At 47.7% G+C, this 27,500-nt stretch overlaps 1 pseudogene; it reads right to left on the bottom strand.

Moving 5' to 3' along the window:
* The window catches only part of LOC116678397 (NACHT, LRR and PYD domains-containing protein 12-like), a 56,340-nt pseudogene extending 29,398 nt beyond the window's left edge, over positions 1–26,942 (bottom strand).
* Between the last annotated feature and the right edge of the window lie 558 nt (positions 26,943–27,500).

Below are 27,500 nucleotides of genomic sequence, written 5' to 3'. Positions count from 1 at the left end.
AGGACAGAGCGGGAGGAGGACAGAGCAGGACGAGGACAGAGTTGGAGAAAGACAAAGCAGGAGAAGGACAAAGCGGGAGGAGGACAAAGCGGGAGGAGGACAGAGTGGGAGAAAGACAAAGCAGGAGGACAAAGCGGGAGAAGGACAGAGCGGGAGGAGGACAAAGCAGGAGGAGGACAAAGCGGGAGAAGGACAGAGCGGGAGGAGGACAAAGCAGGAGGAGGACAAAGCGGGAGAAGGACAGAGCGGGAGGAGGACAAAGCGGGAGGAGGACAGAGTGGGAGAAAGACAAAGCAGGAGGAGGACAAAGCGGGAGGAGGACAAAGCGGGAGGAGGACAAAGCGGGAGGAGGACAGAGTGGGAGAAAGACAAAGCAGGAGGAGGACAAAGCGGGAGGAGGACAAAGCAGGAGGAGGACAAAGCGGGAGGAGGACAAAGGGGGAGAAGGAAAAAGCGGGACAAGGACAGAGTGGGAGGAGGACAAAGCAGGAGAAGGACAGAGCGGGAGGAGGACAAAGCAGGAGGAGGACAGAGTGGGACGAGGACAGAGCGGGAGAAAGACAAAGCAGGACGAGGACAGAGCGGGACGAGGACAGAGCGGGAGAAAGACAAAGCAGGAGAAGGACAAAGCGGGAGGAGGACAAAGCAGGAGAAGGACAGAGCAGGAGAAGGACAGAGCGGGAGAAGGACAAAGCAGAAGGACAAAGCAGGAGAAGGACAAAGCAGGAGAAGGACAAAGCAGGAGGAGGACAAAGCGGGAGAAAAACAAAGTGGGAGAAGGACAAAGCGAGAGAAGGACAGAGCGGGAGAAGGACAAAGCAGGAGAAGGACAGAGCGGGAGATGGACAGAGTGGGAGGAGGAAAAAGCGGGAGGAGGACAAATCAGGAGGAGGACAAAGCAGGAGAAGGACAAAGCAGGAGAAGGACGGAGCGGGAGAAGGACAAAGCAGGAGAAGGACAAAGCAGGAGAAGGACAAAGCAGGAGAAGGACAAAGCAGGAGGAGGACAAAGCGGGAGAAGGACAAAGTGGGAGAAGGACAAAGCGAGAGAAGGACAGAGCGGGAGAAGGACAAAGCAGGAGAAGGACAGAGCGGGAGATGGACAGAGTGGGAGGAGGAAAAAGCGGGAGGAGGACAAAGCGGGAGAAGGACAGAGCAGGAGAAGGACAGAGCGGAAAAGGACAGAGTGGGAGAAGGACAAAGCAGGAGGAGGACAAAGCAGGAGAAGGACAAAGCGGGAGAAGGACAAAGAGGGAGGAGGACAAAGCAGGAGAAGGACAAAGCAGGAGAAGGACAGAGCAGGAGAAGGACAGAGCGGGAGAAGGACAGAGCGGGAGAAGGACAAAGCAGGAGGAGGACAAAGCAGGAGAAGGACAAAGCGGGAGAAGGACAAAGAGGGAGGAGGACAAAGCAGGAGAAGGACAAAGCAGGAGGAGGACAAAGCAGGAGAAGGACAAAGCGGGAGAAGGACAAAGAGGGAGGAGGACAATGCAGGAGAAGGACAAAGCGGGAGAAGGACAAAGAGGGAGGAGGACAAAGCAGGAGAAGGACAAAGCAGGAGAAGGACAGAGCAGGAGAAGGACAGAGCGGGAGAAGGACAGAGCGGGAGAAGGACAAAGCAGGAGGAGGACAAAGCAGGAGAAGGACAAAGCGGGAGAAGGACAAAGAGGGAGGAGGACAAAGCAGGAGAAGGACAAAGCAGGAGAAGGACAAAGCAGGAAAAGGACAAAGCAGGAGGAGGACAAAGCAGGAGAAGGACAAAGCGGGAGAAGGACAAAGAGGGAGGAGGACAATGCAGGAGAAGGACAGAGTGGGAAGAGGACAAAGCAGGAGGAGGACAAATCGGGTGAATGACAAAGCGGGAGAAGGACAGAGCGGGAGGAGGACAGAGCGGAAAGAGGACACAGCTGGAGGAGGACACAGCTGGAGGAGGACACAGCTGGAGGAGGACAAAGCGGGAGGAGGACAGAGCGGAAGGAGGACACAGCTGGAGGAGGACACAGCGGGAAGAGGACAGAGTGGGAGGAGGACAAAGCGGGAGGAGGACAAAGCGGGAGAAGGACAGAGCAGGAGAAGGACAGAGCAGGAGAAGGACAGAGCAGGAGAAGGACAGAGCGGGAGGAGGACAAAGCGGGAGAAGGACAAAGCGGGACAAGGACAGAGTGGGAGAAGGACAAAGCAGGAGAAGGACAGAGCGGGAGGAGGACAAAGCAGGAGAAGGACAGAGCGGGAGAAGGACAAAGCAGGAGAAGGACAAAGCAGGAGAAGGACAGAGCGGGAGAAGGACAAAGCAGGAGGAGGACAAAGCAGGAGAAGGACAAAGAGGGAGGAGGACAATGCAGGAGAAGGACAAAGCAGGAGGAGGACAAAGCGGGAGAAGGACAAAGCGGGAGAAGGACAAAGCGGGAGAAGGACAGAGCGGGAGAAGGACAAAGGAGGAGAAGGACAAAGCGGGAGAAGGACAGAGCAGGAGAAGGACAGAGCGGGTAAATGAGAGAGCGGGAGAAGGACAAAGCAGGAGGAGGACAAAGCGGGAGAAGGACTGATTAGGAGAAGGACAGAGCGGGAAAAGGACAAAGCAGGAGGAGGACAGAGCGGGAGGAGGACAGAGCGGAAGGAGGACAGAGCGGAAAGAGGACACAGCTGGAGGAGGACACAGCTGGAGGAGGACAAAGCGGGAGGAGGACAGAGCGGAAGGAGGACACAGCTGGAGGAGGACACAGCGGGAGGAGGACAGAGTGGGAGGAGGACAAAGCGGGAGAAGGACAGAGCAGGAGAAGGACAGAGCGGGAAAAGGACAGAGCAGGAGAAGGACAGAGCGGGAGGAGGACAAAGCGGGAGAAGGACAAAGCGGGACAAGGACAGAGTGGGAGAAGGACAAAGCAGGAGAAGGACAGAGCGGGAGGAGGACAAAGCAGGAGAAGGACAGAGCGGGAGAAGGACAAAGCAGGAGAAGGACAAAGCAGGAGAAGGACAAAGCGGGAGAAGGACAGAGCGGGAGAAGGACAGAGCGGGAGAAGGACAGAGCGGGAGAAGGACAAAGCGGGAGAAGGACAAAGCGGGAGAAGGACAAAGCGGGAGGAGGACAAAGCGGGAGAAGGACAAAGCGGGAGAAGGACAGAGCAGGAGAAGGACAGAGCAGGAGAAGGACAGAGCGGGAGATGGACAGAGTGGGAGGAGGACAAAGCGGGAGGAGGACAGAGCGGGAGAAGGACAGAGCAGGAGAAGGACAAAGCAGGACGAGGACAAAGCAGGAGAAGGACAAAGCAGGAGAAGGACAAAGCGGGAAAAGGACAAAGAGGGAGGAGGACAATGCAGGAGAAGGACAGAGTGGGCGAAGGACCAAGCGGGAGAAGGACAGAGCAGGAGAAGGACAGAGAGGGAAAAGGACAGAGTGGGAAGAGGACAAAGCAGGAGGAGGACAAAGCAGGAGAAGGACAAAGCGAGAGAAGGACAAAGAGGGAGGAGGACAAAGCAGGAGAAGGACAAAGCAGGTGGAGGACAGAGCGGAAGGAGGACAGAGCGGAAGGAGGACACAGCTGGAGGAGGACAAAGCGGTAGGAGGACAAAGCGGAAGGAGGACACAGCTGGAGGAGGACACAGCGGGAGGACAGAGCGGGAGGAGGACAGAGCGGAAGGAGGACACAGCTGGAGGAGGACACAGCGGGAGGAGGACAGAGCGGGAGGAGGACAGAGCGGGAGGAGGACGGAGCGGGATGAGGTCTAAGCGGGAGGAGGACACAGCGGGAGGAGGACACAGCTGGAGGAGGACAAAGCGGGAGGAGGACACAGCTGGAGGAGGACAGAGTGGGAGGAGGACACAGCGGGAGGAGGACAGAGCGGGAGGAGGACACAGCTGGAGGAGGACACAGCGGGAGGAGGACAGAGCGGGAGGAGGACAAAGCTGGAGGAGGACACAGCTGGAGGAGGACAACTCAGTAAAATATTTCTGTGTAATAATCACCTTACATCATTAAGTACGTTATCCACATTTGAAGAAAATAAGTTGCTGAATCCGAGAGCTTGTACCTTGAGAACATGAAGGAAAACACTTTGATCCACATCATCTGAGCTGGTAAATGGGAGCTGGTAAATTTACTCTAACTGAAATTTTTACTCACAGAAAATACAAAACCATTTTCTTAAAAATAATTGCAACATACATAAAACATGAATGTTGATGTTTACAAAACCTTCCAATCAAAGGAGAAAGGGCCAAAACGTTGAGGAGAACAGCTCCAAACAACGAGCTGATGGCCGATGGAAGACAACACGAGGGTTAATGGACACAAGTCTTCTGGGACTGTGGACTGAATGGACTACAAGAACCATCAACACATGAACTACAGAACATTTACTACTTGATAGATGGAAGTTGTGTTTGGACATGAATTAGTTTCAGTTGTTAATTAAAGATATTAGATCTCTAATAGTAACAGAGTCAGGGAACTGACCTCAGAGTCTCCAGTCTACAGTCTGGACTCTCCAGAAAACCACCCAGCAGCTCCAGTCCTGATTCCTGCAGCTCGTTGTAACTCAGGTCCAGCTCTCTCAGATGGGAGGGGTTGGACTTCAGAGCTGAGACCAGAGAAGCACAGCTGGTCTCTGACAACCAGCAAGACCTCAATCTGGATAAAGAATAAATGATGATGATGAAAATCTATTTCTAATTCAATAAAAACTTTATTGATCCTTTAAACAGCTGCATTTGGAAACATGCTTTGGTCTCTTTGTTTTCATCTACATGTCTGTGTGTGTGTGTGTGTGTGTGTGTCTATGTGTGTGTGTGTGTGTGTTTCTGTGTGCATGTGGGTGTCTATGTGTGTGTATCTGTGTGTGTGTTGTGTGTATGAGTGTCTATGTGTGTGTGTGTGTGTGTGTGTGTGTGTGTGTGTGTGTGTGTGTGTGTGTGTGTGTGTGTGTGTGTCTGTGAGTTTGTGTGTCCATGTGTGTGGGGGGGCCCAAACTTCAGCAGTCACCATTTTTGTAGTTTTCTGTTATGTTGAAAGTGTAAATGATGAAATAAAATCTAACTTTTTGTGACCTATTATACGAATGACTAATCTGTCATTTTATCTTTTTGGAGAAATTTTATCTTTTCTTTCTTCTTTATGAACATTAAAACACATTTTTACCTGGGGGGCCAAACTATCAAACCCCACTGTTTACGTTTAGACTCTTCTGGCAGACAGCCATTTAAAATTTAGCCAATGACATATAAAGAATAAAGAATAAAGAATAAAGAATAAAGAATAAAGAGCGTGTCCTCCATGTCCTCCTTGTCCTCCATGTCCTCCATGTCCACTGGAGTCCCTCAGCATCTCTCTAGTATCGTCTGTCTGGTCCAGGTATCTTTGTCATTCTCACGGATACTTTTACTTTTATATTTTCAAGCCTGTACTTTGTTACTTTTACTTGAGTAAAGAAGTTAAATTAGTACTTCTACTTTTACCAGAGTATTTTTTAACCTAATTATCTGTACTTCTACTTGTGTACAGGAAGTGAGTACTTTTGTCATCTCTGCCCACAACCCACTCACATAAGTTATTGTTCATCAGACGTGACAACAAAAGCATGTGGGTAGAAAGAAATCTGAGATTAGCTAACATTAGCCAACATATTCATAAATATTCATATTCAAATAGTAACTTCAGCAGTCAAAGAAAAATGTTTTGTTTACTGTTCACATTCTAGTTAATTTCCAGAAAGTGTTCCAACAGCCCTAGTGAGTTATAAACTGTATGTGAGCTCAACACATGAACTGACCTCAGAGTCTCCAGTCTACAGTTTGGACTCTGCAGTCCAGCACACAGACGCTCCACTGCTGAATCCTTCAGGTTGTTTCCACTCAGGTCCAGCTCTCTCAGATGGGAGGGGTTGGACTTCAGAGCTGAGAACACGACTTCCCACTCAGCCTCAGAGAGGTCACAGTTAAGTCTGTGGTGACAGATGATAAAAACGTTTATAATATAATCAAATCTGACCCTTTATCCTATAAATCACGTTTTGATTGACAAGGGTCTGAAGTTTGATTCCGATATGTTGAGGTCAGAGGTCACGGGACCCCTTTCAAAACCCCCATGCAGACAGACAGAGATCCGTTCTGTGGAATCGATACTGGATCATTCAGAGGAAGAACATTATATTTTTAAACCATCCCTCTTCCCTTACAACAATAACAACAATCATAATTAATCTTTTGGTAAGTAGTTTCTATTTTTTAAGAAATGTTTTATCGGCTCGCCTCCAGTCATCCGGGGCCGAAGAAAAACCAGGATTGGGGACGATGAACTATAAGAGATGAAATAAAGCGTTGTCTACCAGTTTAAATGTTAGGGCGACCAGATGAAAGGAGAAGAACGAGCTCTAAAAAGCTCGGCCCATCTCTAAAGATGCTCCTCGTTGGAAACTAGACCAGGTAAAGGTGCAGCTGTTATTTAACCAGGATGGAGATGTTTGGTTCCTCACATCCAACAATAATTACAGATATTAGGGCGGGGGGGCTCGCCTCCACTTCCTGGTACATTTGATCCTCATTTACATATTTAAAGGTGATTTGGGATATTTCCCTTTGGATATGAAGGAGATGACAGAGTTGTACGAGGTTCCCTCTGACCTGCTGCATAGAGACAGAGAGCATCACATCTGACTCTGAAAGCCCCGCCCCCCCATACCTCTGGTGTCGGAGGTCCAGGTTTGATTCCCACTGCGATGCATCAACCAATGTGTCCCTGAGCAAGGCATTAACCCCCAGCTGCTCCAGAGGCGTGGGACCTCTGATATATATAGTAGTTAAAGTTGTTTTGGATAAAAGCGTCGGCTAGATGACGTGTGATGTCATGATGAGATTGCTTTGCTTTTTGTCCAGTAAAAGTGATTCCACACTGAAATCATTTACATATTGAGCCTTTTTATTATTATTTCAATGTTTTTTATGTAAAGTACTGAAATGTACAGATAAAGCATTGCCTACTCAACTGAAGTGTAATTGCGTCTGTCGAGGCATTACGGTAAGCGTACCTGACTCATTTCCATTTCCTGTGCCTGTGTGTTTGTTGCGTGTTGGTAGCGTGTTGGTAGCGTGTTGGTTGCGTGTTGGTAGCGTGTTGGTAGCGTGTTGGTTGCGTGTTGGTAGCTCTGCTGCTCACGACATACCAGTTCAGGTTGTTAGATTTGCTATTACAGCGGCTAACTGTCCGCTAAACACTTATTCTTATAGCAGTTCTGCCTAAGCACTCACATATCTTCTCATTTTTTAGCGACTTTTGTTAAATAACAGCTGTTTTAACGCTTGGTAGCTAACGCTACCATACTTTAGCTTAGCCGCTAACGACTTTAGCCTAGCAGTTAGTTATGTCGGCCCCCTGTCCGACTTTCTCCTGCTCGGTGTGTGAGATGTTTAGTTACTCCTCTGCATCCTTTAGCGGTGATGGCGTGTGTAACAAGTGTAGTTTATTTTTGGACGTGGAGGCGGGGCTTAGTGAGTTAGAAGTCCGGATCCGCACCATGACAGATCAGTCGTCAGTTACTGTAGCTAACCCCCCCCGGTAGTCAGCACGGGCCGGCCTGAGCCTGAGTTAGCCTCTGGTAGGCGTTCCTCGCGAACTCCGGAGCAGCCAGGACATAGTGGCTGGGTTACTGTGCGAGGACGAGGAAGAGACAGTCGTAAGCTTTCCAAGACCTCGGACCGCCACCAGCCTGTTAGCGTTTCTAACAGATTTTCCCCACTCAGCAACCCCCCCGCTGAGAAACCAACTCTGGTTATCTCAGCTCCATTCTGAGAAACGTGAAGTTAGCGAAGCCGGCGGCCGTAGTTAAGAGCATCCCGGGGGCTAGAGCGGGCGACGTTGAGTCTTATCTGAAACTGCTGGTTAAGGATGAACGTAAATACAGCAAGATTGTTATTCACGTTGGCGTTAATGACTCCCGGTTACGGCAATCGGAGGTTACTAAGATTAATGTTGAATCGGTGTGTACATACGCGAAGTCAATGTCGGACACCGTAGTTTTCTCTGGACCCCTGCCAGACCTCACCAGCGATGACACGTATAGCCGCATGTCGTCATGTCGCCGCTGGCTATCGAGGTGGAGTCCAGATCATGATGTGGGCTTTGTGGATCACTGGCAGTCTTTCTGGGGAGGACCTGGTCTGATTCGGAGAGACGGCATTCATCCCACTTGGACTGGAGCAGCTCTCATTTCTAGAAACCTGGACCAGTTTATTAGTGGACCTGATCCTTGACAATCCATAGTTGGGACCAGGAGGCAGAGTCCCAGTCTAACACACTTCTCTGCTCCTTTATTCCAGGTGTGACCTAGTAAAACCCCATAGTGACGGTGTCTGCCCCCCGACCATTAAAATTATTTAAATCAAAGGTAAACAGAAGGGGAGCTGTGCATGAAAACCTCAAAACAATTAAAACCACAAGTGCAATAGTTCAAAAGAATAGGAGAATTAAATGTGGACTCTTAAACATCAGATCTCTCTCTTCTAAAGGGGTACTAGTAAATGAATTAATATCAGATTCTAATATTGATTTATTTTGTCTTACTGAAACCTGGCTGGGTGATGGAGAATATGTTAGCCTAAATGAATCCACCCCCCCCAGTCATATTAATACTCACATTCCTCGAGGCGCAGGCCGAGGAGGTGGAGTGGCAGCCATCTTTGATTCTAGTCTACTAATCAGCTCTAAACCTAAACTAAATTATAACTCATTTGAAAGTCTTGTTCTTAGTCTTTCACACCCAAGTTGGAAATCAATGCAACCAGTTCTATTTGTTATAGTGTACCGAGCACCTGGTCCAGACTCTGAACCAGTTCTATTTGTTATAGTGTACCGAGCACCTGGTCCAGACTCTGAACCAGTTCTATTTGTTATAGTGTACCGAGCACCTGGTCCAGACTCTGAACCAGTTCTGTTTGTTATAGTGTACCGAGACCCTGGTCCAGACTCTGAACCAGTTCTGTTTGTTATAGTGTACCGAGCACCTGGTCCAGACTCTGAACCAGTTCTATTTGTTATAGTGTACCGAGCACCTGGTCCATACTCTGAACCAGTTCTATTTGTTATAGTGTACCGAGCACCTGGTCCAAACTCTGAACCAGTTCTGTTTGTTATAGTGTACCGAGCACCTGGCCCAGACTCTGAACCAGTTCTATTTGTTATAGTGTACCGAGCACCTGGTCCAGACTCTGAACCAGTTCTATTTGTTATAGTGTACCGAGCACCTGGTCCAGACTCTGAACCAGTTCTATTTGTTATAGTGTACCGATCACCTGGTCCAGACTCTGAACCAGTTCTATTTGTTATAGTGTACCGAGCACCTGGTCCATACTCTGAACCAGTTCTATTTGTTATAGTGTACCGAGCACCTGGTCCAGACTCTGAACCAGTTCTATTTGTTATAGTGTACCGAGCACCTGGTCCAGACTCTGAACCAGTTCTGTTTGTTATAGTGTACCGAGACCCTGGTCCAGACTCTGAACCAGTTCTGTTTGTTATAGTGTACCGAGCACCTGGTCCAGACTCTGAACCAGTTCTATTTGTTATAGTGTACCGAGCACCTGGTCCATACTCTGAACCAGTTCTATTTGTTATAGTGTACCGAGCACCTGGTCCAAACTCTGAACCAGTTCTGTTTGTTATAGTGTACCGAGCACCTGGCCCAGACTCTGAACCAGTTCTATTTGTTATAGTGTACCGAGCACCTGGTCCAGACTCTGAACCAGTTCTATTTGTTATAGTGTACCGAGCACCTGGTCCAGACTCTGAACCAGTTCTATTTGTTATAGTGTACCGAGCACCTGGTCCAGACTCTGAACCAGTTCTATTTGTTATAGTGTACCGAGCACCTGGTCCATACTCTGAACCAGTTCTATTTGTTATAGTGTACCGAGCACCTGGTCCAGACTCTGAACCAGTTCTGTTTGTTATAGTGTACCGAGCACCTGGCCAGACTCTGAACCAGTTCTGTTTGTTATAGTGTACCGAGCACCTGGCCCAGACTCTGAACCAGTTCTATTTGTTATAGTGTACCGAGCACCTGGTCCAGACTCTGAACCAGTTCTATTTGTTATAGTGTACCGAGCACCTGGTCCAGACTCTGAACCAGTTCTATTTGTTATAGTGTACCGAGCACCTGGTCCAGACTCTGAACCAGTTCTATTTGTTATAGTGTACCGAGACCCTGGTCCAGACTCTGAACCAGTTCTATTTGTTATAGTGTACCGAGCACCTGGTCCAGACTCTGAACCAGTTCTATTTGTTATAGTGTACCGAGCACCTGGTCCAGACTCTGAACCAGTTCTATTTGTTATAGTGTACCGAGCACCTGGTCCAGACTCTGAACCAGTTCTATTTGTTATAGTGTACCGAGCACCTGGTCCATACTCTGAACCAGTTCTATTTGTTATAGTGTACCGAGCACCTGGTCCAGACTCTGAACCAGTTCTGTTTGTTATAGTGTACCGAGCACCTGGCCCAGACTCTGAACCAGTTCTGTTTGTTATAGTGTACCGAGCACCTGGTCCAGACTCTGAACCAGTTCTGTTTGTTATAGTGTACCGAGCACCTGGCCCAGACTCTGAACCAGTTCTGTTTGTTATAGTGTACCGAGCACCTGGCCCAGACTCTGAACCAGTTCTATTTGTTATAGTGTACCGAGCACCTGGTCCAGACTCTGAACCAGTTCTATTTGTTATAGTGTACCGAGCACCTGGTCCAGACTCTGAACCAGTTCTATTTGTTATAGTGTACCGAGCACCTGGTCCAGACTCTGAACCAGTTCTATTTGTTATAGTGTACCGAGACCCTGGTCCAGACTCTGAACCAGTTCTATTTGTTATAGTGTACCGAGCACCTGGTCCAGACTCTGAACCAGTTCTATTTGTTATAGTGTACCGAGCACCTGGTCCAGACTCTGAACCAGTTCTATTTGTTATAGTGTACCGAGCACCTGGTCCAGACTCTGAACCAGTTCTATTTGTTATAGTGTACCGAGCACCTGGTCCATACTCTGAACCAGTTCTATTTGTTATAGTGTACCGAGCACCTGGTCCAGACTCTGAACCAGTTCTGTTTGTTATAGTGTACCGAGCACCTGGCCCAGACTCTGAACCAGTTCTGTTTGTTATAGTGTACCGAGCACCTGGTCCAGACTCTGAACCAGTTCTATTTGTTATAGTGTACCGAGCACCTGGTCCAGACTCTGAACCAGTTCTATTTGTTATAGTGTACCGAGCACCTGGTCCAGACTCTGAACCAGTTCTATTTGTTATAGTGTACCGAGCACCTGGTCCAGACTCTGAACCAGTTCTATTTGTTATAGTGTACCGAGCACCTGGTCCAGACTCTGAACCAGTTCTATTTGTTATAGTGTACCGAGCACCTGGTCCAGACTCTGAACCAGTTCTATTTGTTATAGTGTACCGAGCACCTGGTCCAGACTCTGAACCAGTTCTATTTGTTATAGTGTACCGAGCACCTGGTCCATACTCTGAACCAGTTCTATTTGTTATAGTGTACCGAGCACCTGGTCCAGACTCTGAACCAGTTCTATTTGTTATAGTGTACCGAGACCCTGGTCCAGACTCTGAACCAGTTCTATTTGTTATAGTGTACCGAGCACCTGGTCCAGACTCTGAACCAGTTCTATTTGTTATAGTGTACCGAGCACCTGGTCCAGACTCTGAACCAGTTCTATTTGTTATAGTGTACCGAGCACCTGGTCCAGACTCTGAACCAGTTCTATTTGTTATAGTGTACCGAGCACCTGGTCCATACTCTGAACCAGTTCTATTTGTTATAGTGTACCGAGCACCTGGTCCAGACTCTGAACCAGTTCTGTTTGTTATAGTGTACCGAGCACCTGGCCCAGACTCTGAACCAGTTCTGTTTGTTATAGTGTACCGAGCACCTGGTCCAGACTCTGAACCAGTTCTATTTGTTATAGTGTACCGAGCACCTGGTCCAGACTCTGAACCAGTTCTATTTGTTATAGTGTACCGAGCACCTGGTCCAGACTCTGAACCAGTTCTATTTGTTATAGTGTACCGAGCACCTGGTCCAGACTCTGAACCAGTTCTATTTGTTATAGTGTACCGAGCACCTGGTCCAGACTCTGAACCAGTTCTATTTGTTATAGTGTACCGAGCACCTGGTCCAGACTCTGAACCAGTTCTATTTGTTATAGTGTACCGAGCACCTGGTCCAGACTCTGAACCAGTTCTATTTGTTATAGTGTACCGAGCACCTGGTCCATACTCTGAACCAGTTCTATTTGTTATAGTGTACCGAGCACCTGGTCCAGACTCTGAACCAGTTCTATTTGTTATAGTGTACCGAGCACCTGGTCCATACTCTGAACCAGTTCTATTTGTTATAGTGTACCGAGCACCTGGTCCAGACTCTGAACCAGTTCTATTTGTTATAGTGTACCGAGCACCTGGTCCAGACTCTGAACCAGTTCTATTTGTTATAGTGTACCGAGCACCTGGTCCAGACTCTGAACCAGTTCTATTTGTTATAGTGTACCGAGGACCTGGTCCAGACTCTGAACCAGTTCTATTGTTATAGTGTACCGAGCACCTGGTCCAGACTCTGAACCAGTTCTATTTGTTATAGTGTACCGAGCACCTGGTCCAGACTCTGAACCAGTTCTATTTGTTATAGTGTACCGAGCACCTGGTCCAGACTCTGAACCAGTTCTATTTGTTATAGTGTACCGAGCACCTGGTCCAGACTCTGAACCAGTTCTATTTGTTATAGTGTACCGAGCACCTGGTCCAGACTCTGAACCAGTTCTATTTGTTATAGTGTACCGAGCACCTGGTCCATACTCTGAACCAGTTCTATTTGTTATAGTGTACCGAGACCCTGGTCCAGACTCTGAACCAGTTCTATTTGTTATAGTGTACCGAGCACCTGGTCCAGACTCTGAACCAGTTCTATTTGTTATAGTGTACCGAGACCTGGTCCAGACTCTGAACCAGTTCTATTTATTATAGTGTACCGAGCACCTGGTCCAGACTCTGAACCAGTTCTATTTGTTATAGTGTACCGAGCACCTGGTCCAGACTCTGAACCAGTTCTATTTGTTATAGTGTACCGAGCACCTGGTCCAGACTCTGAACCAGTTCTATTTGTTATAGTGTACCGAGCACCTGGTCCAGACTCTGAACCAGTTCTATTTGTTATAGTGTACCGAGCACCTGGTCCATACTCTGAACCAGTTCTATTTGTTATAGTGTACCGAGCACCTGGTCCAGACTCTGAACCAGTTCTATTTGTTATAGTGTACCGAGCACCTGGTCCAGACTCTGAATTTTTATCCGAATTTGCAGAGTTTCTATCGAACTTAGTGCTAAAAACGGACAAAGTTATTATTGTAGGGGATTTTAATATTCATGTGGACGATGAGAATGATAGCCTTAGCACTGCGTTTATCTCTCTATTAGATTCTATTATAGCCTTAGTACTGCGTTTATCTCTCTATTAGATTCTATTATAGTCTTAGTACTGCGTTTATCTCTCTATTAGATTCTATTATAGCCTTAGTACTGCGTTTATCTCTCTATTAGATTCTATTATAGCCTTAGTACTGCGTTTATCTCTCTATTAGATTCTATTATAGCCTTAGTACTGCGTTTATCTCTCTTTTAGAGTCTATTATAACCTTAGTACTGCGTTTATCTCTCTTTTAGATTCTATTATAGTCTTAGTACTGCGTTTATCTCTCTATTAGATTCTATTATAGCCTTAGTACTGCGTTTAGCTCTCTATTAGATTCTATTGGCTTCTCTCAAAGTGTACATAAACCGACTCACCGTTTTAACCACACCCTCGATCTTGTTCTGGTGTATGGTGTTGAAATTGAACATTTGATAGTGTTCCCACAGAATCCCTTCCTATCTGACCACTGTTTGATAACTTTTGAGTTTATACTGCTGAACTACACGCCGTCAGGCAAAACCTCCTATACAAGATGTCTATCTGATAGTGCTGTAGTTAAATTTAAGGATGTGATTCCGTTAGCATTTAATTCATTACCAAGTCCCAAAGTAACGGAGGACTCCTGTGCTATTAGTCCCTCCCAAATCCATCATTTTGTTGATAGTGCAGCAGGCTCGCTACGAATGACTCCAGACTCTGTTGCCCCTCTAAAAAAGAAGATAATAAAACAAAGACGGTTAGCTCCATGGTATAACACTGAAACTCGCAAATTAAAGCAAATATCACGGAAACTTGAGAAGATCTGGCGCTCCACCAAACTGGAAAATTCTCGTTTAACCTGGCAAGATAGTCTTAAAACGTCTAGGAAGGCCCTCCGTAATGCCAGAGCAGCGTACTACTCGTCATTGATAGAGGAAAATAGGAACAACCCCAGGTTTCTTTTCAGCACTGTAGCCAGGCTAACAGAAGGTCACAGCTCTACTGAGCCAAGTATTCCCAGAGCTCTTAGTAGTAACGACTTTATGAGGTTCTTCAATGATAAAATTATAACTATTAGAAGCAAAATTCACCAAGACCTGCCTTTAACTGGCTTATCTCTAAACTCAGGAACCTTAGAAACAGCTGTAAAACCAGATACATGTTTTGACTGCTTTGCTTCACTTGATCTTTATCAATTTAATTCAATTATTTCTTCATCTAAACCATCAACCTGCCTCTTAGATCCCATCCCGACTAGGCTTCATCTAAACCATCAACCTGCCTCTTAGACCCCATCCCGACTAGGCTTCATCTAAACCATCAACCTGCCTCTTAGACCCCATCCAGACTAGGCTTCATCTAAACCATCAACCTGCCTCTTAGACCCCATCCCGACTAGGCTTCATCTAAACCATCAACCTGCCTCTTAGACCCCATCCAGACTAGGCTTCATCTAAACCATCAACCTGCCTCTTAGACCCCATCCCGACTAGGCTTCATCTAAACCATCAACCTGCCTCTTAGACCCCATCCCGACTAGGCTTAATCTAAACCATCAACCTGCCTCTTAGATCCCATCCCGACTAGGCTTCATCTAAACCATCAACCTGCCTCTTGGACCCCATCCCGACTAGGCTTCATCTAAACCATCAACCTGCCTCTTGGACCCCATCCCGACTAGGCTTCATCTAAACCCTCAACCTGCCTCTTAGACCCCATCCCGACTAGGCTTCATCTAAACCATCAACCTGCCTCTTGGACCCCATCCCGACTAGGCTTCATCTAAACCATCAACCTGCCTCTTAGACCCTATCCCGACTAGGCTTCATCTAAACCATCAACCTGCCTCTTAGACCCCATCCCGACTAGGCTTCATCTAAACCATCAACCTGCCTCTTAGACCCCATCCAGACTAGGCTTCATCTAAACCATCAACCTGCCTCTTAGACCCCATCCCGACTAGGCTTCATCTAAACCATCAACCTGCCTCTTAGACCCTATCTCGACTAGGCTTCATCTAAACCATCAACCTGCCTCTTAGACCCCGTCCCGACTAGGCTTCATCTAAACCATCAACCTGCCTCTTAGACCCTATCTCGACTAGGCTTCATCTAAACCATCAACCTGCCTCTTAGACCCCGTCCCGACTAGGCTTCATCTAAACCATCAACCTGCCTCTTAGACCCCGTCCCGACTAGGCTTCATCTAAACCATCAACCTGCCTCTTAGACCCCGTCCCGACTAGGCTACTTAAAGAAGTTTTACCGTTAGTTTACACTTCTCTACTAGATATAACCAATTTGTCTTTATTAACAGGCTATGTACCACAGCACTTTAAAGTAGCTGTAATTAAACCTCTTCTGAAAAAGCCAAACCTTGATCCAGATGTTTTAGCCAACTATAGACCTATATCCAACCCTGATCCAGATGTTTTAGCCAACTATAGACCTATATCCAACCTTGATCCAGATGTTTTAGCCAACTATAGACCTATATCCAACCATGATCCAGATGTTTTAGCCAACTATAGACCTATATCCAACCCTGATCCAGATGTTTTAGCCAACTATAGACCTATATCCAACCTTGATCCAGATATTTTAGCCAACTATAGACCTATATCCAACCCTGATCCAGATGTTTTAGCCAACTATAGACCTATATCCAACCTTGATCCAGATGTTTTAGCCAACTATAGACCTATATCCAACCCTGATCCAGATGTTTTAGCCAACTATAGACCTATATCCAACCCTTATCCAGATGTTTTAGCCAACTATAGACCTATATCCAACCCTGATCCAGATGTTTTAGCCAACTATAGACCTATATCCAACCTTGATCCAGATGTTTTAGCCAACTATAGACCTATATCCAACCCTGATCCAGATGTTTTAGCCAACTATAGACCTATATCCAACCTTCCATTTCTCTCTAAGATTCTTGAGAAAGCAGTCGTCAAACAGCTGTGCGACTTTCTGCATAGCAACAGCTTATTTGAGGATTTTCAGTCAGGACTTAGAGTTCATCATAGCACAGAGACAGCACTTGTTAAAATTACTAATGACCTCCTAATTTCTTCAGACAAAGGACTTATCTCTGTACTTGTGTTATTAGATCTTAGCGCTGCATTTGATACCATTGACCATCATATCTTATTACAGAGATTGGAACATTTAATTGGCATTAAAGGGACCGCTCTAAGCTGGTTTAAGTCTTATTTATCAGATCGATCTCAGTTCGTTCATGTTAACGATGAATCCTCTGTGCACGCCAAGGTTAGTCATGGAGTCCCACAAGGATCTGTGCTCGGTCCAATCCTGTTTACTTTATATATGCTTCCTTTAGGTAGTATTATCAGGAAGCACTCCATAAACTTTCATTGTTATGCAGATGATACTCAGTTATATCTGTCGATCAAGCCGGATGAAACTAATCAGTTAGCTAAACTTCAAACGTGCCTTCAAGATATTAAAACCTGGATGACCTGTAATTTTCTAATGTTAAACTCAGATAAAACTGAAGTTATTGCTCTGGGACCCAAGCACCTCCGTGACGCACTATCCAAAGATATAGTTACTCTGGATGGCATCACCCTGGCCTCCAGCACCACCCTGGCCTCCAGCACCACCCTGGCCTCCAGCACCACCCTGGCCTCCAGCACCACTCTGACCTCCAGCACCACTCTGGCCTCCAGCACCACCCTGGCCTCCAGCACCACCCTGGCCTCCAGCACCCTGGCCTCCAGCACCACCCTGGCCTCCAGCATCACCCTGGCCTCCAGCACCCTGGCCTCCAGCATCACCCTGGCCTCCAGCATCACCCTGGCCTCCAGCACCACCCTGGCCTCCAGCACCACCCTGGCTCCTGCACCACCCTGGCCTCCAGCATCACCCTGGCCTCCAGCACCACCCTGGCCTCCAGCACCACCCTGGCCTCCAGCATCACCCTGGCCTCCAGCACCACCCTGGCCTCCAGCACCACCCTGGCCTCCTGCACCACCCTGGCCTCCAGCACCACCCTGGCCTCCAGCACCACCCTGGCCTCCTGCATCACCCTGGCCTCCAGCACCACCCTGGCCTCCAGCACCACCCTGGCCTCCAGCACCACCCTGGCCTCCAGCACCACCCTGGTTATCTTTGATCAGTTATCTTTGATCAGGACATGTCCTTTAATTCCCACTTAAAGCAAATTTCAAGGATCGCCTTTTTTCACCTACGTAATATTGCAAAAATCAGGAATATCCTGTCTAAAAATGATGCAGAAAAACTAGTCCATGCATTTGTTACTTCTAGGTTGGATTACTGCAATTCTTTACTATCAGGCTGCTCGAAGACGTCCATAAAGACTCTACAGCTGATCCAGAATGCTGCGGCACGTGTTCTGACGGGAACCAGGAAAAGAGACCACATCTCTCCTGTTTTAGCTTCTCTGCATTGGCTTCCTGTAAAATCTAGAATAGAATTTAAAATCCTTCTTCTCACCTACAAAGCTCTTCATGGTCAGGCTCCATCTTATCTTAAAGAGCTCATAGTACCTTACAACCCTGGGAGAGAACTACGCTCCCAGAATGCAGGGTTACTGGTGGTTCCTCGAGTCTCTAAAAGTAGAACGGGAGCCAGAGCGTTCAGCTATCAGGCTCCTCTCCTGTGGAACCAGGTTCCAGTCTGGGTCCAGGGACCAGAGCGTTTAGCTATCAGGCTCCTCTCCTGTGGAACCAGGTTCCAGTCTGGGTCCAGGGACCAGAGTGTTCAGCTATCAGGCTCCTCTCCTGTGGAACCAGGTTCCAGTCTGGGTCCAGGGACCAGAGTGTTCAGCTATCAGGCTCCTCTCCTGTGGAACCAGGTTCCAGTCTGGGTCCAGGGACCAGAGCGTTCAGCTATCAGGCTCCTCTCCTGTGGAACCAGGTTCCAGTCTGGGTCCAGGGACCAGAGCGTTCAGCTATCAGGCTCCTCTCCTGTGGAACCAGGTTCCAGTTTGGGTCCGGGAGGCAGACACCGTCTCCACATTTAAGAGTAGGCTTAAGACTTTCCTTTTTGATAAAGCTTATAGTTAGGGCATAGAATCGAATATTGTTAGGGAGTAGTAGTTAGTCACATAGTTTTCAGATTTATCTATCATATAATCAAGAATATAATATAACTAAAGGGAGACTTGGCATACAGCCCGATCCGGTTGGGGAGAGTTCTGGCCCGGCCGGGCTGGAGCTCTCTTTACCTCGTCTCTCTTGGTTTTGCTGTAATAGTTTTAGACAGCTGGGGACTTATTTTGATACACTGAGCTCCTCTCTCCTCTATCTTTCTATCTTTTCATTTATGTGCATCCATGTCCCAGAAATGCCTGTTACTAACCTAGTTCCTAACCTAGTTACTAACCTAGTCACTAACCTAGTTACTAACCTAGTTACTAACCTAGTTACTAACCTAGTTACTAACCTAGTCACTAACCTAGTTACTAACCTAGTTACTAACCTAGTTACTAACCTAGTCACTAACCTAGTTACTAACCTAGTTCCTAACCTAGTTACTAACCTAGTTCCTAACCTAGTTACTAACCTAGTTACTAACCTAGTTCCTAACCTAGTTACTAACCTAGTTACTAACCTAGTTACTAACCTAGTTACTAACCTAGTCCCTAACCTAGCTACTAACCTAGTTACTAACCTAGTTACTAACCTAGTTACAAACCTAGTTACTAACCTAGTTCCTAACCTAGTTACTAACCTATTTACTAACCTAGTCCCTAACCTAGTTACTAACCTAGTTACTAACCTAGTTCCTGACCTAGCTACTAACCTAGTAACTAACCTAGTTACTAACCTAGTTCCTAACCTAGTTCCTAACCTAGTTCCTAACCTAGTTACTAACCTAGTTCCTGACCTAGCTACTAACCTAGTAACTAACCTAGTTACTAACCTAGTTCCTAACCTAGTTCCTAACCTAGTTCCTAACCTAGTCCCTAACCTAGTTACTAACCTAGTTCCTGACCTAGCTACTAACCTAGTTACTGACCTATTTACAAACCTAGTTCCTAACCTAGTTCCTAACCTAGTTCCTAACCTAGTTCCTAACCTAGTTACTAACCTTGTTACTAACCTAGCTCTGGGGAGTCCTTATGTTCTTTTTTCCCAGCATGTTCCCTTGGATCAGAGAGGCTCCGAAATCAGGGAAGCAGCTGTCGCCATGGTCCCGCTACACGTTCTGTGATGCCATGTTCAACTGCTACACTGCAGTGTCCTGCTACGTCCTGCTACGTCCTGCTACGTCCTGCTACGTCCTGCTACGTCCTGCTACACCCTGCTACGTCCTGCTACACCCTGCTACGTCCTGCTACGTCCTGCTACATCCTGCTGCGTCCTGCTACGTCCTGCTACACCCTGCTACGTCCTGCTACGTCCTGCTACGTCCTGCTACATCCTGCTACGTCCTGCTACGTCCTGCTACATCCTGCTACGTCCTGCTACGTCCTGCTACGTCCTGCTACATCCTGCTACATCCTGCTACGTCCTGCTACGTCCTGCTACGTCCTGCTACGTCCTGCTACACCCTGCTACGTCCTGCTACGTCCTGCTACGTCCTGCTACGTCCTGCTACGTCCTGCTACACCCTGCTACGTCCTGCTACGTCCTGCTACGTCCTGCTACACCCTGCTACGTCCTGCTACGTCCTGCTACGTCCTGCTACGTCCTGCTACGTCCTGCTACATCCTGCTACGTCCTGCTACGTCCTGCTACGTCCTGCTACGTCCTGCTACACCTGCTACGTCCTGCTACGTCCTGCTACGTCCTGCTGTGCCTTGTAATGCCCACAGCGTCCTGCTATGCCATGAACTACTACAAAGAACTGCTACAAACTACTATTTTTTCTATTTTGTTATTGCCACTCTTCATTAACCAAACGGCCCGTCAGACACCGCTACCAAGAGCTGGGTCTAGGTCTGGGTCGGGGTCTGGGTCTGGGTCTGACCGAGGTTTCTGCCTAAAAGGAGGTTTTTCCTCGCCACTGTGGCCCTGTTGCTGCTCTGGAGGAGACTACTAGACTGTTGGGTCCTTGTAAATTCTGGAGTGTGGTCTATCTGTATAGTGTCGTGAGATAACTTTGTTATGAATTGATACTATAAATAAATTGAATTGATTGAATTATAAAATGTGAAAATTAACAGAAACATCCTCAAGATTAAATAGTTCAGAATCTGCTCATAAAATATGATAAAAATAACTAAATGAAAGTTATTATGTAAAAGCTGAACCTTGACCCAATAATAACTGTGTGTATGAAATCTCTGGTTCTAGAAACCCAGAGCTGACTCTGTCTCCACGGTCTAAAGGCCGTCTGCTGGACTAATGATGACAGAAGATCCTTTAGATCTCCATCGGCTCATTCTCACAGCGTTGGACACGACTAAGACATCTGCAGAGTAACATGTAGAATTATTTCCAATAAGCAGCTTTATCTTTTATAGTGTGGAAGCTTTCTATTGTTCATGTGTGTAAAGTCTGGATGTTTCCTCTAATACTGATGGCCTCAGCTTCACACTGATTTAAAATGATGATCTGGACTTACCGAGCCTTTCTGCAGTTCCTCACAGCTGGAACCAGTCTACGTCGTCCCTCCCGTGATGTGTTGTACTTCTTCAGGTCCAACTCATCCAGAACCTCCTCTGACATCTGCAGCATGTAGGCCAGAGCTGAGCAGTGGATCTCAGAGAGTCTCTTCCCTGATCTGTTCTCTGACTTCAGGAAGTCTTGGATCTCCTGATGGACTGAGTGGTCTTTCATCTCCGTCAGACAGTGGAAGATGTTGATGCTTCTGTCCGGAGAGATCTCATCACTGTTCATCTCCTTCAGGTTGTTGATGGCTCTCTGGATGATTTCTGGACTGTTGTCTGTCTGACCCAGCAGGCCTCCTAAGAGTCTCTGGTTGGACACCAGAGAGAGGCCATGAAGGAAGCGGACAAACAGGTCCAGGTGGCCATTTTTACTCTCAAGGGATTTCTCCACGGCTCTCTTCAGGAAGACATCCAGGGATGGGTAAGGGTCATGTTCACTGTCACCATCTTTCTTTCCAAAAGACTTAGAAATCTTCTTGAGAAAAGACTTTGGTTTTGAGTTTCTATGCTTGAAATCTGGTCCCAGGAAGTTCTCCAGGACCTGTGTGTTCCTGTTGGTGTAACAGTGGAACAGGTAGACTGCAGCCAGAAACTCCTGAACGCTCAGATGAACGAAGCAGTAGACTGGTTTCTGGAAGATTCCACTCTCTGTTTTGAAGATCTGTGAACAGACTCCTGAGTACAGCGAGGCCTCTGTGACATCCAGACCACAGCGCTCCAGGTCTTCTTGGTAGAACATGATGTTTCCTTTCTCCAGCTGTTCAAACGCCAGCCTCCCCAGCTTCAGAAGAACTACCCCGTCGGCCTCCATCAGCTCCTGTGGACTCGTCTCATGTCCCTCAGCATACTTGAGCTTCTTCTTCTTTGTCTGAACCAGCAGGAAGTGGGAGTACATGTCAGTCAGGGTCTTGGGCAGATCTCCTCTCTGGTCTGTAGTCAACATGTGGTCCAGGACTGTAGCAGTGATCCAGCAGAAGACTGGGATCAGACACATGATGTGGAGGCTCCTGGAGGTCTTGATGTGGAGATGATTCTGCTGGACAGCTCTTCATCACTGACTCTCTTCCTGAAGTACTCCTCCTTCTGGGGGTCAGTGAAGCCTCGTACTTCTGTTACCCTGTCAACACACGCAGGAGGGATCTGATTGGCTGCTGCAGGTCGGGAAGGATCCAGACGAGAGCCGAGGGAAGCAGCTTCCCCTGGATGAGGTTTGTCAACAGCAGGTTGACTGAGGACTTGTGTGTGACATCAGGAACGCCTCATCGTTGTTGAAATCCAGTGAAAGTCTGCTTTCATCCAGGCCGTCAAAGATGAAGAGAAGTCTGGAGGCAGCGAGCTGTCTGCTGGGACCTCCTGTAATGTGGATGGAAAACACGGAGCAGCTCCAGAAGACTGTACTGCTCATCTCTGATCAGGTTCAGCTCCCTGAAGGAAAGAGGAATCACCAGACTGATATCTTGGTTCTCCAACCCTCGGCCCAGTCCAGACAGAACTTCTGCACTGAGAAGGTTTTTCCAACGCCAGCGACGCCGCTCGTCACAACCACTCTGATGGGTTTCTGTTGGCCAGGTGAGGCTTTAAAGATGTCGCAGCACTGGATCGGAGAGTGATGGAGGCTCTTCTCCTTGGAAGCTGTCTCCAGCTGCCTCACCTCATGTTGGGTATTAACCTCTTCACTCAGTCCCTCTGAGAGGTAGAGGACCGTGTAGATCCTGCTGAGGAGGGTTCTACTTCCTGTTTCACCTCTTCGTCACATGTTCAAATGTCTCCTTCAGCCTGGACTTCTGTTCCTGACGACCAACGTCCACTAAAAAAGGACAGAGGTGAGAGACAGAACAAGAAAGAGAAAGAGAGAACAAGCTGCTGATTCTTTTTAGGACTTTATTACTGTATTAACATTAAACATGCAGTTAAAGTTCAGTTGGACTTAAAATTAGGACTGGGTACCGGATTTACTGACTTCCTGTTTAGGGTACCAACCTGATTGTAGGGACCCTTTGCTTACCAGACCAGTCCCCTACGGGTGCTGGGTAGATCATGGAGCTATTTAAGACCCGTGCACTATGTGGTCCGATGCCAACCATCGGGGGTCAGCATGTCTTTTAAACTCAGGCAGGTTTCAGACATAGAGTCCATTCAGATGTGGAAACACCAAACACAGATCCTTTCATTAATAATAATAATAATAATAATAATAATACATTTTATTTAACAGCGCCTTTCTAACACTCAAGGACGCTTTACAGAGAATAAAAGACAGATACAGGGAACATAAAAGTGTAAGTAGTAATAACAAAACAGATAAAACAAATAAAACAAAACAAACAAAAAACAAAAAACAAAAAACAAAAAACAAACAAACAAAACAAACAAAAACAAAACAAAACAAAACAAAACAGGAACAGTGTATTTACAGATAAGCGAGCTGGAACAGATGGGTTTTTAGTCTGGTTTTGAACAGAGGGAGAGAGTTGATGTTGCGGAGGTCGGGTGGGAGTGAGCTCCAGAGCTGGGGAGCAGAGCGGCTGAAGGCTCTGGTCCCCACGGTGATGAGTCCAGCATGGGGGACAGTGAGGTGGAGGGAGGAGGAAGATCTGAGGGAGCGGGAGGGGACGGCAATGTGTAGGAGTTCTGATAGATATGGAGGAGCAAGGTTATGGATGGCTTTGAAAGTATGGAGAAGGATTTTAAATTGTATTCTGAATTGAACCGGGAGCCAATGGAGCTGCTGAAGAACCGGGGTCATATGATGAAATGAGGGGGTTCTGGTGATGACACCAGCTGCTGAAGAACCGGGGTTATATGATGAAATGAGGGGGTTCTGGTGATGACACCAGCTGCTGAAGAACCGGGGTCATATGATGAAATGAGGGGGTTCTGGTGATGACACCAGCTGCTGAAGAACCGGGGTCATATGATGAAATGAGGGGGTTCTGGTGATGACACCAGCTGCTGAGTTCTGAAGAAGTTGAAGTTTATGGAGGGATTTTTGAGGAAGGCCAAAAAGGAGAGAGTTCCAGTAGTCAAGGCGGGAGGTGACGAGGCTGTGGATAAGGATGGAGGCAGTGTGAGGGGTAAGGGACGGACGGAGGCGGTTTATGTTGCGTAGGTGGAAGTATGCAGACCGGCAGATATTATTTATGTGTGACTGAAAGGAGAGGGAGGAATCGAGGATGACGCCCAGACTCTTGACCTGAGGGGAAGGGGAGACCAAGGAGTTGTCGATTGGTAGAGAGAAACTATTGATTTTGGATAGGGTGGACTTGGTGGCTACGAGGAGGAGTTCGGTTTATCACTGTTTAGTTTAAGGAAGTTTGCGGTGAACAGTCTTTTATTTCAAGTAAGCAGTTAGTAAGGGACAAGGGGGGGAGCGAGGAGGTGGGTTTGCTGGATAAATAGAGCTGGTGTCGTCTGCGTAACAATGAAAATGAATGTTGAATTTGCGGAAGATATTGCCAAGGGGAAGTAGGTAGGTGATGAAAAGGAGGGGGCCAAGAACTGAACCTTGAGGGACGCCAGTAGTAACAGGGGAAGGGTGGGATGTGAAAGATTTGAGTTGAATAAACTGAGTGCGGTCGGAGAGATATGAGCGGAACCAGTCAAGAGGGGTGTGAGAGATGCCGAGGGAAGAAAGTCTATTGAGGAGAATGGAGTGAGAAATGGTATCAAAGGCCGCACTGAGATCGAGGAGGATGAGGATGGAGAGGAGTCCGGAATCAGCAGCTGTGAGGAGATCATTGGTGATTTTTATAAGGGCAGTTTCAGTACTATGGGAGGGGCGAAAACCAGACTGGAAAGGTTCATTCCTCTTTCCATTCTCAGAACATACTGGTCCCTTCTCCCCCAACACCTGGACCCTGTTGGACATTGATTAAATCACCTGAGTCACAGCCACATTGACATCGCCATGGCAACCCCTGGTGGGGGCGGGGGGACTAACAGCAGCAAATAATACACATGAAACCACATGGCTCCCACACGGATTATGTCAGTACTACCGAGGACCGGTTCACCATCACTGACACAGTCCAGTACCTAGTAGTCCTTAATCCACTCAGACCCCCCCCCCCCCAGATGTTAAATGTCTGCTCTGTACGACTGTAAAAACTGGAATATTTATAATGTTAAATGTCACAACAAACGTCTCCGTACTCCAACAGCAGTGGTGTGTTGAGACATGAAGACATCAGCAGACAGATGGACAGACTTACTTTGCTTAGAGCTGCTCTGATTGGCTGTCTGCAGTCCAGCTCTGGTTCTGGTTCTGGATCTGGATCTGGACGGCTGCTCCTCCTCAGAATCATCACTCCTCTTCCTCTCTCTGTGGAGACATGTCTTCATCACTAAATGATTTGTTGCTTGTTGTGTAAACAGATCAAGAGAGTCAGTCAGGGTCCAACAGGTTAGAAGTGGTCTGGATACAGACGAAGACCAGCATGGAACAGAAGTCATAGAAATATAATGTACTAACACTAAATTAACAAATACATGGCATCATCAGGAAAACCTGAACCAGAGTCATTACATGAGTTGGTAGCAGTCCCTTACTTTGGGTCTGAGGGTCCAGGTTCATCACTGAGGTCTGGAGAAGGATCTCTGGACCGGTCACTCTTCATAGACAGATAGGAAAATGCTCCAGACTCTGCTCCGTCCCCCTTTTCCTCCAAACCACTCATCTTCTGATCTGAAGTCAGTCTGAGAGGAACAGCACGAACACTGACTCAGCACATTTAGAGGAGACACACACACACTAACACACACGCAAACACACCCACACACTAACACACACACACACGCAAACACACCCACACACTAACACACACACACACACACACACACACACACACCTAGAGGAACTCTGGAACAGGAGTCCAGAACAGGAAGTAACTGGCAGGAAGTTCCTACCCACGTTAGCGTAACGCACCCCCCAGCCTGCTTACCAGAGAAGGAGCCCTTGTTCAGAACTGATCAGACGGTAGTCACCTCGCTGGTCTGGTTCGGTCCATCCCTGATCAGACGGTAGTCACCTCGCTGGTCTGGTTCGGTCCGTCCCTGATCAGACGGTAGTCACCTCGCTGGTCTGGTTCGGTCCGTCCCTGATCAGACGGTAGTCACCTCGCTGGTCTGGTTCGGTCCATCCCTGATCAGACGGTAGTCACCTCGCTGGTCTGGTTCGGTCCGTCCCTGATCAGACGGTAGTCACCTTGCTGGTCTGGTTCGGTCCGTCCCTGATCAGACGGTAGTCACCTCGCTGGTCTGGTTCGGTCCATCCCTGATCAGACGGTAGTCACCTCGCTGGTCTGGTTCGGTCCGTCCCTGATCAGACGGTAGTCACCTCGCTGGTCTGGTTCGGTCCGTCCCTGATCAGACGGTAGTCACCTCGCTGGTCTGGTTCGGTCCATCCCTGATCAGACGGTAGTCACCTCGCTGGTCTGGTTCGGTCCGTCCCTGATCAGACGGTAGTCACCTCGCTGGTCTGGTTCGGTCCGTCCCTGATCAGACGGTAGTCACCTTGCTGGTCTGGTTCGGTCCGTCCCTGATCAGACGGTAGTCACCTCGCTGGTCTGGTTCGGTCCGTCCCTGATCAGACGGTAGTCACCTCGCTGGTCTGGTTTGGTCCGTCCCTGATCACGTCTTCATCGCCATGCTGTTGTTCAGGCGGTTACATTTAGTTACATTAGGTTACTATATATAGTTTATATAAAGTATATACATAGTATATATATAGTATGTATATAGTATGTATATATATACATAGTATATATATACATACTATATATTATATTAGTAGACTGGGTTCAACTCACCAGCGGGGATCTGTTGAGAGCGGGGAACATGGACTCTTTCACTTTTGGCTGCCCCCCCCCCGCTTCACTTCCTCTTCCTCTCCTCTCTAATGGAGTCTACACCGACTCAACTGCTCCTCCCTCTCTGGTCTCCTCCTACTGGGGATCACATGACCTCACCTCAGTGGGAGTGTCTGAGTGTGTGTCTGTGTGTGTGTGTGTGTGTGTGTGGTTCTGTGTGTGTGTGTGTGTGTGTGTGTGTGTGTGGTTCAGTTTGTGTGTGTGTGTGTGGTTCAGTTGTGTGTGTGTGTGTGTGTGTGGTTCAGTTTGTGTGTGTGTGTGTGTGTGTGTGTGTGGTTCAGTTTGTGTGTGTGTGTGTGTGGTTCAGTTTGTGTGTGTGTGTGTGTGTGGTTCAGTTTGTGTGTGTGTGTGTGTGTGTGGTTCAGTTTGTGTGTGTGTGTGTGTGTGTGTGTGTGTGATCATTCACTTCTGGCTGGTGCACACGATTTACACAAGTTTGAACAAGTCACAGGTACTGGAGGAACACACACACACACACACACACTCCTCCCCTCTCTGTCTCATCACATGACTTCCTAAAGCAGTCGACCACACACCCAGACCCAGACCCAGACCCAGACCCAGACCAAGACCCAGACCCAGACCCAGACCCA

Source organism: Etheostoma spectabile, unplaced genomic scaffold (genome assembly GCF_008692095.1).
Source record: "Etheostoma spectabile isolate EspeVRDwgs_2016 unplaced genomic scaffold, UIUC_Espe_1.0 scaffold00007253, whole genome shotgun sequence".
Lineage (NCBI taxonomy): Eukaryota > Metazoa > Chordata > Actinopteri > Perciformes > Percidae > Etheostoma > Etheostoma spectabile.
Note: the sequence above shows the minus strand (reverse complement) of the source record. Positions and strands in the feature narration are given on the sequence as shown.